Source organism: Hylobates moloch, unplaced genomic scaffold (genome assembly GCF_009828535.3).
Source record: "Hylobates moloch isolate HMO894 unplaced genomic scaffold, HMol_V3 SCAFFOLD_6, whole genome shotgun sequence".
NCBI lineage: Eukaryota > Metazoa > Chordata > Mammalia > Primates > Hylobatidae > Hylobates > Hylobates moloch.
Window position 1 is genome coordinate 61961391 of NW_026652281.1, and position 12461 is coordinate 61973851.

Below are 12461 nucleotides of genomic sequence, written 5' to 3' on the forward strand. Positions count from 1 at the left end.
CTGGTTGACTCATGCTTCACTCATAGGGCAGAAATTGTTTAAAGAAGTCCATTTTAACCCCAGGCATTGGCTGCCACATTGTTATGATAACACATTGTAAGTTTTCACCCAGCTTTAATGTGAGAGCTACAATTTGCCATGGCAATGGGTCTCACCACAATAATTTTTCAGGCATTCTTTATATTACTTTCTCATTCGTTAACAAATTATGGCCTGTAGGTTGGCCATCTGTTTTTGTAAATAAAGTTTTATCAAAACACAGCCATGATCATCTGTGTATTGTCTGTGGCAGTTTTTGTACGACAAAGGCACAGTTAAATAGTTGTAAGGGAATCTATATAGTCTAAAAACCTAAAATATTTACTTTATTGCCCTTTCAAAAATATTTGCTGACTCCTGATCTAGCAGGTTACCTTCATTGGCACTGTAAACTCAATCTAGACAATAAGAACTTATAAACTAGTCAGTGCCTCTATCTGTGGTTTTCCAAAGGAATTTTTCTATTTAAGGGAAATCTTTTCAGGAGAGCCCTCCTCATGGCAGCCAAAACCCATTGCAAAAATCTTAGAATGAACCTAAGGTTAGCATGATAGTCTACAGAAGGAGTTGGGTTGCAAAATGGCCCAGATGTTTCCATTCTTTTTAACAAATGATACATTCTTTGCAATCTTGTCTCCCACGGACAGCAGAATCTAATGATTCAACATGTTGCTAGCTCTAGCAGTCACACCTTTATTCCTTTCACGCTCACCGTAGGTGCATTTCTTTGTAACCGCTGTCTGAAAGATGGCAGAAATTTTTGCCTGCCCAGATTGACAAGGACATTTGCACTGACATTGGCAGTGCAACATTTGGGCAGCTGTCTTTCAACCTACTTCCAGGTATTGGCCTGCACCTCTCTCCCACTTTCTGCTCATTATCATGTAATAAAGTAGAGGAACTTTTATCAAACAGACCATAAAATTTAGTGAAAATACCCTTTACCAATTTCCATGAACTTTCCTCAAATCATGTTAATCAATCAGCCTATGAGATCATCATACTCTTTTTCTGAAAGCTACATTTCTTTAACCTCCCACTCTTATTGCCAGAACTATCAAGAACTGAAAGTCTTGAGATTTTATACTACTTTCAAACCAAGAAGTTAGCCTGCCAGCTTCATGGATGCTGACAGAAGACACAAGACTCCAAGATCAGAAGCAAAGGATTATACTATTAATAGCACAGCAAGCAGCAGCCTTCACCATGAAGACATGTTGAATATGGCCTGCTCCCCTACAAAGAGGAAGGGGGAATGAGAGAATGTGCCTCATTCATTTTTTTGTTTTTTGCTTTATCTTCCCTCACTTTTTTTTTCATTTCACTTTCATGTTTACATCTGTGATGGTTAATACTGAGTGTCAACTTGATTGGATTGAAGGTTGCAAAGTATTGATCCTGGGTTTGTCTGTGAGGGTGTTGCCAAAGGAGATTAACATTTGAGTCAGTGGGCTGGGGCAGGCAGATCCACCTTTAATCTAGAGGCCACAATCTAATCAGCTGCCAGCGAATATAAAGCAGGCAGAAAAATGTGAAAAATAGAGACTGGCCTAGCCTCCCAGCTTATGTCTTTCTCCCATGCTGAATGCTTCCTGTCCTCCAACATCAGACTCCATGTTCTTCAGTTTTGGGACTCAGATTGGCTCTCCTTGCTCCTCAGCTTGCAGACAGCCTATTGTGGGACCTTGTGATCATGTAAGTTAATACTTAATAAACTCCCCTATACATAGATACACACACACACACACACACACACACACATTTCTCCTATTAGTTCTGTCTCTCTAGGGAACCCTGACTAATATAAAATCTCTGCCAAATTTCACCTTGAGTTAGTGCATAGTGGCATTGACCGCACAGTCCATGCTTTACATGAGTTGGGGCACAGGAGGTGTCTAAAGTTATTGATGATCAGGCAAAAACCTGGGGATGCCCTATATAAGGAAACTGAGGCAGAGAAATGTTAAGTAACTCTCCCAACAGGTCATAAAGGTCTGTTCATATCCTTCGCCCACTTTTTGATGGGGTTGTTTTTTTCTTGTAAATTTGTTTGAGTTCTTTGTAGATTCTGGATATTAGCCATTTGTCAGATGAGTAGATTGCAAAAATTTTCTCCCATTCTGTAGGTTGCCTGTTCACTCCGATGGTAGTTTCTTTTGCTGTGCAGAAGCTCCTTAGTTTAATTAGATCCCATTTGTCAATTTTGGCTTTTGTTGCCATTGCTTTGGTGTTTTAGACATGAAGTCTTTGCGCATGCCTATGTCCTGAATGGTATTGAAAGAAGACATTTATGCAGCCAACAGACATATGAAAAAATGCTCATCATCACTGGCCATCAGAGAAATGCAAATCAAAACCACAATGACATACCATCTCACACCAGTTAGAATGGCCATCATTAAAAAGTCAGGAAACAACAGGTGCTGGAGAGGATGTGGAGAAATAGGAACACTTTTACGCTGTTGGTGTGACTGCAAACAAGTTCAACCATTGTAGAAGACAGTGTGGCGATTCCTCAAGGATCTAGAACTAGAAATACCATTTGACCCAGCCATCCCATTACTGGGTATATACCCAAAGGATTATAAATCATGCTGCTATAAAGACACATGCAGATGTATGTTTATTGCGGCACTATTCACAATAGCAAAGACTTGGAACCAACCCAAATGTCCATCAATGATAGACTGGATTAAGAAAATGTGACACATATATACCATAGAATACTATGCAGCCACTAAAAAGGATGAGTTCATGTCTTTTGTAGGGACCTGGATGAAGCTGGAAACCATCATTCTCAGCAAACTATCACAAGGACAGAAAACCAAACACCATATGTTCTCACTCATAGGTGGGAATTGAAGAATGAGAACACTTGGACACAGGAAGGGGAACATCACACACCGGGGCCTGTCATGGGGTTAGGGGAGAGTGGAGGGATAGCATTAGGAGATATACCTAATGTAAATGACGAGTTAATGGGTGCAGCACACGAACATGGCACATATATGCATATGTAACAAACCTGCGCATTGTGCCCATGTACCCTAGAACTTAAAGTAAAATAAAAAACAAACAACAACAACAACAAAAAGTAAAATAAAATAAAGGTCTGATGTGCTAGGGTACAGTCTCTTAACAGCTATGCTATATTGCTTAAGACTAGTGGGACACTCTGTAAACCAGAGGGCTGCTCTTAGAAGAGACACTGACTGGATCCTGACAGTTACACACATCTGAGCTGATCAACTGTCTCTCTTCTACTGGAGACAGAGTTTCTCTGGGTATGGATGATCAAAAGATACAGACAGATATATTTTAAAATTGAGAGTATTGGAATCTGGGAAGGTTCAGACTGATGTGCTCTCCCTCCAACTGATTATTTCCCCCTGGGCTGTTAAGGGAGGCAGAGACACAAGTGCATGGCTAAAAATTTTGTGGTTTTTTTGTATCTTTTATTTTAAGTTCAGGCTAGTGTGCAGGTTTGTTACATAGTTTAAATGTGTGTCATGGGGCTTTGCTGTACAGATTATTTCATTGCTCAGGTATTAAGTCTAGTATTCATTAACTATTTTTTCCTGATTTTCTCTCTCCTCTCTCATGCCCCTGACAGACCACAGTGTGTGTGTTGTTCCCCATTATGTGTCCATGTGTTCTTATCATTTAACTCCAAGTTAAAAGTGAGGACATGCAGTATTTGGTTTTCTGTTCCCCTGTTAGTTTGCTAAGGATAATGGCCTCCTGCTCTATTCATGTTTCTGCAAAGGACATGATCTTGTTCTTTTTTATGACTGCATAGTATTCCACGGTGTGTATGTACCACACTTTCTTTATCCAGTCTCTCATTGATGGGCATTCAGGTTGATTCTATGTCTTTTGTATTGTGAATAGTGCTGCAGTGAACATACCTGTGCATGTGTCTTTATAATAGATGATTCATATTCCTTTGGGTGTATACCCAGGATTGGGATTGCTGGGTAGAATGGTATTTTTGTCTTTAGGTCTTTAAGGAATCACCACACTGTCTTCCACAATGGTTGAGCTAACTTACACTTCCCCCAACAGAGTGTAAGTGTTTCTTTTTCGCTACAACCTCACCAGCATCTGTTATTTTTTTGCTTTTTAAGAATAAGCAGAGAATGTGCCTCATTCTTGGGCTTCCCGAACTTTCTCTCCCAGTTTCCTATAGTCTGATCTCTCTCTTAGTCACATCTGTGTCATTTATAATATGCGAAGTGGTTAGGGATGTTTGCATAAAAAATAAAAAATAAAAAAAAGGTTTTACTTTTGTAATCACCCCGTTGCTTCTCGACTGTATTGCAAAAGTTATTGTAGTGAGTCTGACACTGGAGAAATATTTATTTTAAATACAGAAAGTAAAAAATGTACCTTTTATTCAAGATGACGGGCAGGTAAGTAAAATAATGCCTTTGTGATAAATTGAGACTATCTTTCTATAAGAAAAACTAGAAAAGTAGAAGTCTGTATCAAAGGGAAGATTTCATATATTTTGGCAAAACATGCTAAAAAATTTGGGATTGATAATAAAGACTAGAAAATTTGAACACGAATTATAGGTTCTATAATTTGAGACAAAACCCAGGTCTCACTAAGATGATTACAAGGTGAAGAAAGTTGCTAAAAATATGCCTTATTTTAATGTTTTCCTGGATCTTATTCCAATTGGGTATGTTTTAAAACAAAATTTTCAGACTGAGTTGCTTGTAAGCTCTATTTTTATAAAAACATTAACTCAAATACAGTTGAAACTTGAATGTAATCTATATCTCTGTACAGCCTACAATAGCAGACAAAGGCTGAGATTTGAACAGATTTTCTAATTTTCTTCAATGTAAATCAAGAACAACAATCCTATCTATAACATGGACCAGGTAAGGATTGAGTGTGAGGCAGAGTAAGACTGGATAGATGACAAATTTTCATTATGAAAACAAAATTTGTGATTTTGGGTATAAATGAATTAGGAACATCAACAGAATTAATTGATTTTAAGGAAAATGTTTACAAATTTACTGAAAGTGTATCTATCAATTCTGAACTTTTTTTGTACCAGAGATCTCTCATGCACCACTTCAGATTTTTATAGCCTTTTATAGCCCTACTGCTGCATCAGCCAGCCCCGCCTGGGCTCCAGCCAGATGTAAGTAGCTTTCATGTATCAACAGCCTCTCCCAGGCACTACTTTATGACTCTTCTCTCAGATCACGGAACTTCCTAGTTGACAGAAACAAGAATGTGACTGGAACCCAGCATGTGTAACCTGAAAGTACAGGGAAGTGGATGTGGTGTGGCTAAAACGTTTGATCGGTGGGATGGGAGCCAGTGCATAAATGTTTTCCCTTTCTCCCTCAAGTGCTTGGACCTGTGTTATCGCAGAAAATCCTGTGGCCAACTCAATAACACATCCCTGCTTTACTCTCTTCTCTCTTATTCCTGACCTCTTGAACTGCTCTAGGACTCCAGTAAAATATTCTTAACATGAGTCTTTGTCTCAAGTTTATTTTCTGAGAAGGGAAGAAAGGCTAAGAAATTATTTTCAGTTTAATACTAAGGAAATGAGTGAAAGTTAAATAATTTATGTGTCGTGATTGTATTACCATTGATTTTCAGGTTTAAATTAATTTAGAAAGCCCTTTAATACAAAAAACAAACAAATAAAGAACCCAGAGTTGCCTAATAGTGCTAAGTCTGCTCTAGGCAACACAGCAGTATATCTGTTTGGCAAAAGAAAACATATAATCTATAGGACAATATATTAGAGCAGCAAGTGAGAGGAGAACTATGTAACCCATAAGTAAAGAATAAAATAATGGGAATATAAATCAGATGTAAATACAGTGTATGTAAGGCAAAAAAGTAAAATTGACAACATAAAAGAAAAGTAATAGTGAGAAATACAAAGATATGAAAATTTCACTTTATAGGAAGCAATATATGTTTCTGAAGAGGAGCATAAAAGAGTTCCAACTCAGTGGTGTAGTTGAGGAGAATCTTCTCTGGAAGAAAGAAAACTTAAATGCATGAAGGATCAGTTGTTAGGAGAAAAAGTGTCAATCTACATAGTATGAATAAAAAAACTTACAACGTATTATTTGTACAACTAACACTAATGCCTAAATGTGTACAAAATAATAAAGGTGATATGGGTAATGTACAGTGGCAGAAAATATTTTAAAAATTAAAATTTTTGAAATAGATCAGTTGTTACAGCCTATGCTTTCAATACAACAAAAATAAAATTTTAGAAGTGTCAGAAAAAGATAAACTCTACAGGCTTTGGAGAGAGACATATCCTACTTTAAATTCCAGTTTCACCAATTACCCGCCCTGTTCATGTGTAACATGAATAAGCATTAAGATTTCTGTGCTTCAGTTTCATTCAACTGCGAAAGATTGATATGCAAAAATGATAAAATAAGCATGTAAAAAGCTTACTATACACCAAATTGCCCATGGTAATAACCCAAAAAAAGGTAGTTTTAATAACATGTCTTCTGTTGCTAAGAGACTTCATGAGGTAGAAAAAAGAGCCGGTCTGTAACTTCAGACTTGGTTTCAAATGCTGATTCTGACTTTTATTAGCCATAATGACTGAAAGAGTCGGACCGACTCAGAGTCGGACCCGATCGGGCTCAAACCAAAGACACGCTGGTCGCGGTCAAGCGATTTTATTGGAGGCACCAAGGCGACACCACACGGAGGAGGAGAAGGAAGGAAGAGAGGGCAAGCTGCTTAGGTGCTGGGTTTTTATACTCAGTGGGGCTACGTGGGCATCGGTGATTGGCTTAGGGGTGGGGTTTGAGTAAAAGGCAAGAGGTGTTCTTCCCTGATTGGCCTTCTCTTGGCGGGCTCGCGGGGTGGAGAACCGGGAACCGGGGGTGAAGAACCCGGAACCAGCGCCGTCTTACTGTGCCATGTTACCTAACAATGACTACATTAACTTCTGTGGAAAACATGCAATAACATTGGACTCAGATAACTGTGTGGCCATGAACAAATCTAATTTTCTGACCTTCAACTTGAGATAGAGATTAAATGTGATAATTTATATGAATGTATGTTCACACATTATTTTTGAGTAATAACCAGTTTATTTCTTTCACATATTAAAGTTTTATAGGTTTATTTTTCATTTTAATAGAGACTTTAAAAAGATTTCTGGGGTGGGAGTAAAAATCAGAATAATGAGCCTTACTGATTCTACTAATAATGCTTTAGATGTCAAAACTTGGATTTTCTATTTCTTTTTATCAGTGAGGAAAAGATGTGAAAAGTCTCTACTGAAAATCACAGAGATGGAAGAAAACTCATTTATTTTAAACTAATTAATGTGATTAACAAATATAAATAAGAGCTAAGGATTGTCACCTGGTTTTCAGTGTGTGAAATAGGAGCACACTGTGAAAACTTTGAAATTTATCATTTGGGATCATATTTTTGAAGGAAAAGCGATATGTACAAGCAAAATTGTGCAAAATTGTATCTTATGCTTAAAATCTTACTATATAAATAAATAATTGAAACAAGATGGGCGGATCACAAGGTCAGGAGTTCAAGACCAGCCTGGCCAACATAGTGAAACCCCGTCTCTACTAAAAATACAAAAAAACTGGCCAGGCGTGGTGGCACATGCCTGTAATCCCAGCTACTTGGGAGGCTGAGGCAGGAGAATCACTTGAACCTGGGAGGCGGAGGTTTTGGTGAGCCAAGATCCCGCCATTGCACTCCAGCCTGGGAGACAGTGTGAGACTCTGTCTCAAAAAAAAAAAAAAAAATACTCAATTTCATTTGTATGAACTACTAAAGATTTTTGTCAGATTCTTTAATTATATGTTATTTGTTCCTATTTTGAAACTAGCAGACTTACTGTGTTGCTCACAGTGGCTGTTTAGATTTTTAATTTCACCTAGGCCACAAGCCAAACTACTGACCTCTTAATTCTCAGCAAAAAATAAATAAATTTTTAGTTTTGAAAAGCTGGCAGTATTTAAATATGTTTTCTATCAATTTTACAATTTTTCACCTCAATATATCTAAATCAATGTATTCTCTGTTGCTTGTATTTTTTTAAAAGAAATAACTTTATTGTCATTTTTCTGACCAGAAAAGGAAGGAAACAAAATCATCAAAGGTTGCATTATTTTATCACTGTGAATAAACGGGATTTCATGCCATTACAGGATTCTGGAAGAAACAGAGCTAGCCCATACTGTGGGAGGGAGGGCTAGGGTCCTTACCCATTAACCCCAGCCTGTCATTGGTAGAGCACGGTTCCCTGTTGGCATTAATTCCCTAGCAGTCCCAGCCTCCTGGAAACATGGGAAGAGTGGTCCCCAGTGGCCCCTGAACACTTTTAGGCAAACAGATGCAGAACTGAGAGTTGAATATCAGGCTAGCATGCACAAAAAATGGCTAAAGTTAAGAAGAAAGAAGCAGGAAACTGACATATGATATATAATATCACATATATATTAATATATGTGCGTACATGTGTATATGTGTATATATACATATGCACATACATATATATGTCTTATTAAAAAACGTTAAAAATACAAAGAAGGAAAATAAAAATCAACACCATTTTACTGACTTCAGTTTGGTAAAATGAATTTTAAGGCATTTCAGGGTTTAAAAAAATTGTACGTATTGTGAATAAAAATGTTATATAGCTAATTTTAAGCATTGCTTTCCAACCTGCTTTTGTTGCTAGGTGTGTGTAGTGTTTTATAATTTTTATTTATGTCAGGTTGGTCAATAGTGTTGCTCAAGTCTTCTATATACTTACCCATTTTTTTCTGTTCATTCTATTAATTATTAATAAAAGAAATTTAAAATTTTTTACAGATTTCTGTTAGATTTGTCTATTTCTGCAGCTAATCAGGTTTTAGTGTATGTATTGTGAAGCTCTGTGATTTGATGTGTCAACATTTAGGATTGGTATTTCCTCTTGATGGTTTAACCATTGTCATTTTAAAGTGACTCTCCTCTGTCCATATTCTTTGTTTTGAAATCAACTTTGTCTAATATTAATCCCGACATTTCTGTTTTCTTTAGGCTAATATTAGGATGACGTTTTTTCCTATCTTTTCCCTTTTAATCTATTTGTGTGTTTGCATTTAAAGTGGATATTTTATCCAGAGCATATAATTGGTTCTCATTTTTTATGCAATCTGACAAGTACTGAGTATTAATTGAGGTGTGTACACTCTTCACATTTAATATGAGTGGTGATACAGCTGTGTGTGAATCTGCCCCGTTGCTATTTGTTTTCTATTTTGTCTGTTGATTCTTTGTTCTCCCTCTTTTTCATTTTCTCTCTTCTTTTAGGTTGCTTAATTATTTTTTATTATGACATCTCTTATGCTAATTTATTATGTTTCTATTTTTTTCTGGATTTATTGTGATTTACTAGTTTTAACTCTTTATTCTGAATTTCAGTTTCTTATTAAATATCCCTAGTATAGTCTAACTTCAAGCAATATTATTTGACTTCAGTTGTAACAGTATACTTCCAATTAACTCTTGGGTTTGTGATATTTTTGTCATACATTTTATTTCTATAGATTTTTACAACATTGCATAATATTATTAATATATATTATTATAATTTAGCCATAAACGATCAATTACCAATTTTAAGATTTTTAATAATCAGAAAAGTCATATGTACTCAAGTATTTACCATTTTCAATAAATAAATCTTCTTTTTTGTATTGATATGGATTTCCCTCTGTTATCATTTTTCTTCTGCTAGTAAGATTTACTTTATTATTTTTTATAACATAGCTCCTTTGGTAATGAATTCTTTCAGTTTTTGTACGTTTTAATATATTTTTATGTTGTCCTTGGTTTTGAAGTTTTTTCCTAGTTTCAGAAATCTAGAATAAAGCTTATTACTTTTTCAAATTATTTAAAGATATTTCTTCATTGTCTTTTGGCCTCAGTTACTTCTGATAAGAGGTATGCTGTTATTCTTATCTCTGTTCCTCCATCTTTTTTCTCTTCAGCTGCTTTTAAGATTATTTCTTTATCACTGGCTAAACAATTTGACCAAGGTGTGTCTTGGTGTATAGTTCTGCTTATACTTCTTCTGCTTGGGGTTAATGTAGCTTCTTGGAGCTGTCAGTTCATTTATTTATTTTTAATGTTTCCTGCAATCCTCTCTGTGTGTTTGAAATTCTCCAACTGTACCTCATTTAGGGCGTTGGCAGTTCTTTCACCATTCACTGTGGCTATCTTTATTTTTAAAATGTCTTTTTTCTCTAGGTTTTTTTTTAATAGCTTTCTTGCTATGTATTCAGGTTTACCAATTATTTCTTCTGCATAGTCTAATTTGCTACTAAAATAGAGTGCTTGTTTCACTGCAAATATTATGTTTGTAAATATCTAAAAATTTGATTATTCCATATCTCCAGTTAACTTCCTAAGTCTTTCCATAACCTGCTTAGACAGAAAAAAGTAGCTATAATAATGTCTTTATGTCCTTGTCTGAGGTAAATAAGTACACATTTTTATCACCTCTGTTGCCAAATTATAAAATCATTTTGATTTACTACTTCATTGTATCTTTTACCAAATTTTGGAAGTTTTGGTCAGTATTTTTTCAAGTATTTTTCTGAACCAATCTTTTTAATTTATTCTTCTGGGACTCTAATGGCACAAATATTAGAACTTTTGATAATTCACTATCATAGGTTTTGCAGTACAGTAGAGAAACAATGGGGTGATTTTAAAAATAAAACCTTTGCAAACATCCCTTCACCCATCATATTATAAAAGATTCAGAGGTGAATGAGAGAAAGATGAGATCAGAGACAGCTGGGAAAGAAGGTTCAGGAGGCATAAGAATGAGGCACATTTTCCTTTCTACATCCTTCTGGTTGGGGAATGGACCATATTCAATGTCTTTCCAGGGTGTGTTTATCGGTGTTTTGCTTTTATTTTCCTCTCATGGGCTTGGAGGAAGCCTAGGAAGAAGCTTCTCTTGTCCCTGCAGAACACGAATGTCTCATCAGCATGTGGGCCAAAAGCTCTCTATGGGTGGGGTGTTGGTGTGTATGTTCTTTCATTTTTTTTTTTTTTTTTTTTTAACCAGTGATTTGGAACTAGGCTCTAACTTCCTGCATCCTAGCAGGGTGCAAGAAGTCAGAACCTAGTTCCCTCTGTGCTCAGAAGTCAAAGCAGGAATGTGCTGAAGCTGGCCCCTTACAGGCTTGGGATAGCTGGTGGTTAATAACACTCAGAAGGTTCACAGTTGTTAAAGCATTGTTAGCTTGAAACTGAGGATATGCATGCCACAAAAAATTGGTAAGTGCTACAAAGAGTTTCTTTTTTTCTATTTTTTTTTTTTTTTTTTTTTGTGAAAAGATTTACCAGTTCCAACTTAAACATTTGGGCATTTGTATTGCAGAATGGAATTTCATTCATACCACAGCATGGGCAGCATGGACAGCATGGGCACATGCCCTCCTCACCCCACCTCACACTTCTTTTTGTTTTGTTTTGTTTTGTTTGTTTGTTTTTGAGATGGAGTCTTTCTCTGACACCAGTCTGGATTGCAGTGGCGTGCTCTCGGCTCACTGCAACCTCCTCCTCCTGGGTTCAAGCGATGCTCCTGCCTCAGCCTCCTGAGTAGCTGGGACTACAGGCACATGCCACCTCTCTCGGCCAATTTTTGTGTTTTTAGTAGAGACGGGGTTCCGCCATGTTGGCCAGGATGATCACAGCCTCTTCACTTCATGTTCTGCCAGCCTAGGCCTTGCAAAGTGCTGGGATTACAGGCATGAGCCACCGTGCCTGGCCCACCTCACACTGCTGAGAAGGAAAGTTGAACTGAAATGATCACACAAATTAAAATTTGATTGATTAACTGGATAATACTCTATTATTATTTTATTGATGTATTTGGTTACTTATGACTGATTGGAATGGGAGGCTTCAGAGCTAAGCCACAATAATCTAGTCTGAAAACATATATTTTTTATCATCTCTGGATTTTGTGGAGTATTTTTGTAGGTGGAACATATCACACTGGTTACACGCTTTTCTATTAATTAGGAGTTGACTGCTTTTCGTTGTCATTTCTGCTTTTTACTACTTCAATCTCTACTAATGACTCAACAGAAAAACAAAAACGAAAAAAGAACAAAGTAACTCACTGACCTGGATGAAGACTCTGCGATGGTCTTTTTCTACTATCTGAGAGTAATTCCACTTTAATAACTTTCTCTAATTTTTCCATAGGTCTGATTATATCATCTTGTAACTACCAAATTTAGTCCCTATTAGCTGCCTTAAAAACACCTGCAATTTTCACAGCTCAATTTGTGGTAAGCACTACTTTCTTAAAAAGACTCTGATTTTCTAAAGACACTAGAAGGGAAGAAAACTACATTTAA